The sequence below is a fragment of the Centruroides sculpturatus genome, unplaced genomic scaffold (genome assembly GCF_000671375.1).
Source record: "Centruroides sculpturatus isolate CEXI.00-Female unplaced genomic scaffold, Cexi_2.0 scaffold430, whole genome shotgun sequence".
Lineage (NCBI taxonomy): Eukaryota > Metazoa > Arthropoda > Arachnida > Scorpiones > Buthidae > Centruroides > Centruroides sculpturatus.
Window position 1 is genome coordinate 269,920 of NW_019384725.1, and position 7,510 is coordinate 277,429.

A 7,510-nucleotide genomic window follows, 5' to 3' on the forward strand; every position below is an offset into this window, starting at 1 on the left:
TTGAGTTTAAACGAGCAGCGGACCTACTAAAAACCATTTATTATTTAACGTCCATAAAAATTATATTTATATTAATGATGTCTCCAAAGTTTAGCGAATTTTTCGCAAAAAAATAATTTATCAGGAAGCACGTGAGCACCATTCAATGACAATCTCCACAACGAAAACAAGCTTAAGCAACAGCGTAGTCGAACGTGCACGCTCGGTAAGTAATCCTACAATTTTTTGTTTATAGCATAGTTTATATGGATTATTCCCAAAAAATTATACGTATTTTGGAAATGTTGAGTCGAATTGGTCTAGAATCGATTAATTTTATGGAAGAAACCTTTCAAACAGCCGTAGTCCGTAAACTGCACACATGCCAGACTGTGATTGGCTGGACTCCTAGAAGCTGGATTCATAAAAACAGGAACATATCTACTGTGTTATAGGGGGGTTGACTGTAATCTAAAATAATTCAAAATTTTGTATTCATAAGACTTTTATTTACAGTACCTATTTTATTTTTAATAGTAATTATCATCATATAATTATCAGAATTATTTTAAAATTATAGAGGCTAATTGATTTCTACGAATGCACTTTTTCCTATATAAAAAACTGATTTTCAGATGTAAATATAATATACATATATTATTATATTGCTTAGGAAATACAGGAATTTGAAATTTATGTATTTCCTAAGCAATAACATTATAGATATATTTTATATTTGAAAATCAGTAAATTGAAATTGACATTCTATTGTATTCTGATTACAAAAATAGATTTGTTTTTTAATAAAAATAATACAAGTATATCATCACTAATCTGGCACTAATTTTGACTAGCATAATTTCAAATTTCCTGTGTTACCACTTGCATACCAACCTGCCATTACTGTTTAGGAGTGTTCAATGTTGTCAGATGTACAATAATTTGACAAGAATTTTCATGTAATGTTTCTAACCAACTAGTACTGATTTACAGAATATTTTAAAGGTAGGATGAGATGGTTAACTGTTGGGTTAAGTATATTCTAACCTAGAGGTCAGCAACCTTTCCACAGTGTTATGCTGAATGTAAGTTATAGTGTTATTCTGAGTGCCAGCATGATTCTACCAAGTTTATTATATATGTTATCAAAATTAGTCCAGTTATAATGGACTTCAACAATGTATAATTTTGAAGTTAAGTTTTTAATTGAATTATGTTCCTACATGTGAAGCACTTGCATAGCACATAGATGGCAACATGGACTGTAAACACATACACTGTAATAGAAATATACAAACAAGAGATTCGTTTTTAATGTACCACAGCTTTCACTGAACTATGACTTCCATTTAAATGTGTAATTAATAATTAAAATACAATTTTTACTACATTTCTATTCAATCAGTGCGCCACTGAAAATCGTCCTGTGTGCCATAAGTTGCTGACCCATTCTAACCTAACCATCAGTAATCCAGCAAAATCACCCTACAGGTCCCAATGATGCTGGATTAGTAATGGTCAACCTGCCATTAAATTAATGTTTTTTTAACAATTTTATTTTAAAATAATAATTTTCGATTATACGTATTTCTTTGCCATAATACAGTTACATCAGCTAATTGGTAGTCATTATAACATTTTTTTTAAATTTTGAATAATCTCTACTTCCATAATAATAATTTTTGTAACATATAAGCAAATACTTACTTAATGTCATCAATAAGTTCTTGGAAATTGTGATGTTAAGAGAAATGACTTAAGAGAAATCAAGTTTGTTTCAAAGGAAGTTTTCATTTTCAAACATTCAGCATTTAATCTCCACCTTATAGAATCAATTTTACTGTTTATAAAGAAAATTCAACAGCAATAATTTTAAATGATTACAAATGTGATTGATTTTTCTTCAACAACATTACAACAAAACAATGTTAAATGAGAACTTGCTGTATAATCAAAACATTAATGACTAAACTGAATCTTTAAGTGTTTTATTTTTGTACAAAAAATTTATTAGTAAGGAAAATATGGTCTCTTATTTAATATTAGTAAATAACAAATTAATAATTTGTAACCATATGTGATATGTAGATATTCAATGTTACTCTTATTAAGTAAATTCTGATGCTGAAAAAATTCCAATGATATATTATGGTTTTGTGCATGGGATTCTTCACCCATATTGTCATATATGTGTAGTGTTGTACAGTCTGTTTCTGTTCTCAATAAACAATTCTTTAGAGTCACTAGAATGTTATTTTGCTGTATCAAAGACATTGGCAGACGGAAGAAACCAGCACCACCAACATTAGTGAACTGAATGTGATTTGAAAGTTAACAATAGGTCAAATTATGGACTGTCTTTTTTTCATCACTGTTATTAAAAGCTCAGTCAAATCATCAACTAACTCTTGGATATAATAGAATATTCATCACACAATAAAGGAACACCTTCATCAATACAGTGCAATAAGGTAATTTTTATTTCCACAGGTTATCAACATCCATCATTTTTGAAAAATATGTGTTAGAAACTATTTCAAAATGCTATTGAAGACAACACACCTAGCAACAGACACTTAGAGAGAATGTTTTCATTGAGATCTCACAGGTAGCTATGTGGATATCTCCATTTTGGAAGGCCAACCCAATATTATGGTTTGCCCAAATTAAGGCAACATTTGCAACAACAGACTCACAATGGAGGGCAAGATAGAGACTAAATAAGCAATATCCTTCCGAAACCACCACTAAAGAACAAATATGGTGTCCTGAGATAGCACCTAATATATCAATTTACTAAATCAAAACAACTCCTATTAAGGACTCAAATTATAGGAAATCATCATCAGACATCTGAAACCAGCAATTGTTGGATACCTGTACTATAGTTAGTCTAATGATATCTGTGGAAAAACTGCCTTGTGCTCCACTGTGTTGATTGCACTAGTCTGAGCAAATTTGATTTTTCACCATCTTTTGATGTTTCAGAACTTGTTTCTCCATTCCTATGATCAGGAATAGCAAAATGCAATGTTTCTCTTTTATATAGATGAGAGGGCTGTTAATATCAGAAAACCTTGTAGGCTTCTGCCAGACAAAAGGAAAATATAGACTAGAATTTGAATATATGTTGGCTAACTTGACATCCAGTGGAGCAGCTCACTACACATGATCCATAAAAGTAATTGGGATTGGCATCCTTGTGACAATTATAGACATCTAAATGTCATTACAATTTCTGAGCATTACTTGATCTCACACATACATGGTTACACATAGAATGAATCTCAAAGAAAAAAAAATATATTTTTTCAACCCTGGTTTGACCCAGGCATATTATCAAATACTGATTAACTCAGAAGATATACCCAAAATAGATTTGAACTTGAATTCCATTCAGGTTTCAAGTTCAAATATATGGGATTCAAATTGTTCAATGAGTGCAACATTTCAGAAATTTATGTACAGTACAAAGTTCTACATGGTCTGGATTTTGTGTGTCATATTTTGAGAGACATCAACAAATCTGAGAAAATTACATATAAAATACATATTTTTACATTTTCTAATTTCTGACTATTTATAATCAAAAAATCTATTTTATGATAACTGTATATAATTAAAAGAATAAAAGTTTCTTATAATTAAATATTTTTAAAAATTTTAATAAATTTTTATACATACTTTTCTGATATTTGACCATCACATCCAACAGCAGCAATATCAAATTTATATGTTTTCCTTTTTTCACAATTCAATTCCCTTTTTGCAACAAGAACAACTTCTCCTTCTTCTTTATTTGTAATTTCAGCAACAAATGGTACATCTCCATGATGCTTATTAGTTATCAGGAAATTACAAACTTCAGCTGAAAATCAAATAATATTTCATTCACTATTTTAGGAATCTTCATATGTATAAATTTAAATGTAAATATCCAATAACCCAATTTTTAGTTTAATGCCAAATAATTGCTAGTTACAGGCTGTGTGTGTTGGAGTCATCCCCACTGGTACTGAGTAACCAGTATGGATATTTCTAAATTAATAGTTCTGGAAGCAAAGATCGGACAGAGGTCCGGGTAGTGTAACTGGCAACATATTAGCAAGTGGGAGTTATGGGTTAGAGTCCCACCTCAGGCCAATTCTTTTCTTCCAGAATCTTATAAATTAATTATTAATTAAATATTAATTTAATTATAATTATTAAATTTATCAAGAAATGGCCAAATAATTAGTAGCAATATTACATAAATTTAATTATTTTCTATTTAAATAACTTAATATAATTTCAACTCAAGTGTTTTTACCTAGTTTATAGACCATCATCAAGAGTTCTTCAATGACAAATTATAGAAGACATGACTGTTTTTTAAAAATTTGAAAATAAGAACATTGACCAATAACTAAAATATTACGTATCATGATAACATTGCAACTAGGTATATAAACACAAAAGAATAATGCACCAAAATATGTCAAACAATTGCCACATTAAATCAGGCTATTTCACTGCTATTATTTTTAATTAAATTCTAAATAATTTGGTACTAGAGGTAGGCATAGGAATTTAATTAAAAATAATAGTGGAAAGTAGCCTGATTTAATCTGGCAATCATTTAACATATTACTATACTAAAATATCAGGCTTCAAGATGTTTATAAATGCATCAAAATATCTGACAATACAATAACATTAAAACAAAATTTGATAAAAATTCCAAATTTTTAAATAATAGTCAAATGTTCTATAATTTATTATTAAAAAACTTCTGATGATGGTCTNTTTAAAAATTCTAATAAATAATTCTATAATGTGATAAAATATTAATTTGTTAGGAATACTGAATTTAATGAAGTTAATATGACTTAAATGTTTTATTCAGAAATAGATTGAATTTTCTAGATTCTTTCACATCATTAAATGACTTATCTTTTTGTGTTTCTGTTTGAAACATTCATGATACCAATTACTTATACTCTCAACAATATCATCTACACAATCTGTAATGCTTATTTCTCACTTGGGCATATAATTTCTGTCATCTTTGACTTCTCTCCTCTTTCTGTAAGCAACTGTAGGTATTGTTTTGACCATCCTATTTTACATAAGACTGTATTCATTACCTTTTTTATGTTAATTACAATAAGAAATAAAGTATTACAAAATACAATCTATTTTTATATGAATATGAAACAAACAATCTATTTTGTAATGTCAATTCCACGTAATAAGGACATCAATACTTTTAATTTATAATAATAATATAAAAAAAAGCAAAACTAAAGTACTAAAAATAAAAAAAACTGATATTTATTATCAAATATAAGTTAATCATTGTTTTAGTCAACAATGTTTATGCATATTCCATCTGAATATTTATAATAGATTTTATATATTTTTATTTATGTTTCTTTTGACTACAAATCACCAAGTCATTTATGTAGTTCATGAATGGCCTGGACTAGATTGTAGAATTTATTTTGCAGATTTGATTTGTTTTACATACTTAACATCAACAACACATCTCAGAACACACACAAAATCTAAAGTTCAAAAATATTGACTAAAACTTCCTCTCTCATACGTAAACAATTTTAAGACTTTCTTATATCCTCTATCCTCACAAGCATGGATTTTCATCTTGATTTTTAAATTGTAAATGAGATAGGCATGCTATTGTGTTTTGATACTTGAATGGCACTTATCATTTCTCAGTTGCTGTTTTTTGATCATTAATGAATAAAAAATAACAGTAATAAAGAAAAATTATCATACAAATCAAAACTATAAATAACATCAAAAAATTCATAATGTTTTTAAAAACTGAGCTACTATTACTTGAACAATTAATATATTCAATATCATATTAAATGTATATTAACTAGAAAATGAGCCTGGCATTACCCGAGCAAAAAATAACACCACAGATTAAGATTAGAAGCACAAAATAATTTAATAGATTATTTCATATTTCCAACCCTTCTATTATATTATATTATAGTATTTGTTTTATATAACTACAAAAGTTATCTTACTTAAGTGTTTATTGCACCAAGTGACCAATCTAATGACACAATTTAAAAATTCTTTAAATTGTGTACAGTAGAGGAATAAAGAATTTTTAAAATGTGTTAGATTGGTCACTTAGTGTGATAAATCCTTACCTAAGATAACCTTCGTAGTTATATAAATCAAATACTATACTATAACAAACATTAAAATGAAAACCACATAGTTTGATTATTTCAACCTACCACTGTCATGTTTATTGCCATACTTCAACAGTACACAAAATGGCATAATTTCATTGGTCAAGTAGACACCAATTAAAAATATGTCTTAAATTTTTTCAGATATCGTATTTTTTCCTAATGTTAACTCTAAGAAACTGTAACCTTCACAGTCAAATATCAAATAATAATCTGCCAACCAATCAAATTTTGCAAAAAACAGACCAAATATTCAAACTTGGCACCCTTGAAAACTGCTTAAAACATATTTTGTGCTTGTCTACCGGCAAGAATAAATATGTTTTAACCTTGTATTATGTAATTTTGTAATTATGTAATTTGATAAAAATTATATGATTGTAATTCATTAATTTTAGGCTACTAGACATATAAATGATTAAATAAATTTGATTTTTCCATATCTAGTCTCAATTTTTATATAATTCTGTTCTTGAGATTAATGAAGGATGGACAGACAAATAGACAGACAACAGTGGACATATTGTTTACATTATATTGATGTTTACATTACACAATATGATGTAAACTTGTAAGGAACCAAGTCCGAACGTTATTTTTATTTATTTTTATTTTGCTTATTATTCTATTTTTGTTTAGGGCTTATGTTTTGTTAGGACGAAGGTTTCCTCACCATTCACCTTAGTAACTTAAAAATAGAAGAAAAACCAATTCACTGACGAAAGAAAAGCGCCGTAGAAAAACTCGCGCACACTTGCGCTTCCCGAGCGGAAAAAAGTAAGTCCGCACCGAGAAAAGGGAGGGGAGACCCCACAAGCACGAATTAGGGACTCACTAAACCTTAAAGAATAAAAACGTCCCGAAAATTGTGAAAAAGAATAATGTAAAAGGTTAACGAGTAATTGTCGTAAATAGGCTGCCAGAGAAACGAAAAAAGTTTATTGTTAGCGTTAAGTATGTAAATGAGGAGAGTGATCTCATTCAGAATTGTGACGTCACCTCACACTATAAATCCCGAGTCTCAAGTGAAGATGAACGAGGTGAACTCCTGATAGCAACGAGCTTTGGTGAGCTTCATAGCAGTGAACGAGAGAGGTGTCCGATAGGATCAAATAGTTCCAAGGCGATTTTGAAGTTATTTGATTTATGGATCGACGATTATAGAAAGTCTTGAGAGTTTGAGGAAATAGGTTCCTAGTATATTGAGGTGACGATTAGGATCTTTAATTTATAAGAATTATTGTTTATAAGTTAATTCTTTGATTTTGTCGAATTCCAAAGGGGAATAGAATTAAGTTAGAAATAGATTGATTTGAGTT

General features: G+C 28.7%; 1 protein-coding gene across 2 annotated transcripts in view; it reads right to left on the minus strand.

The window, feature by feature from the left end:
• Positions 1–7,510, minus strand: part of LOC111628109 (calsyntenin-1-like) — a 104,293-nt gene that overhangs the window by 38,502 nt on the left and 58,281 nt on the right. The window contains exon 1 of one of the 2 annotated variants that reach the window (XM_023371832.1): positions 3,664–3,848. The exons of the other annotated variant lie outside the window; for it this stretch is intronic. The gene's annotated coding sequence lies outside the window, so the exon portion shown is untranslated. Of the gene's footprint in view, positions 1–3,663; positions 3,849–7,510 lie in introns of those variants that run through there. 2 annotated transcript variants of the gene reach the window in all.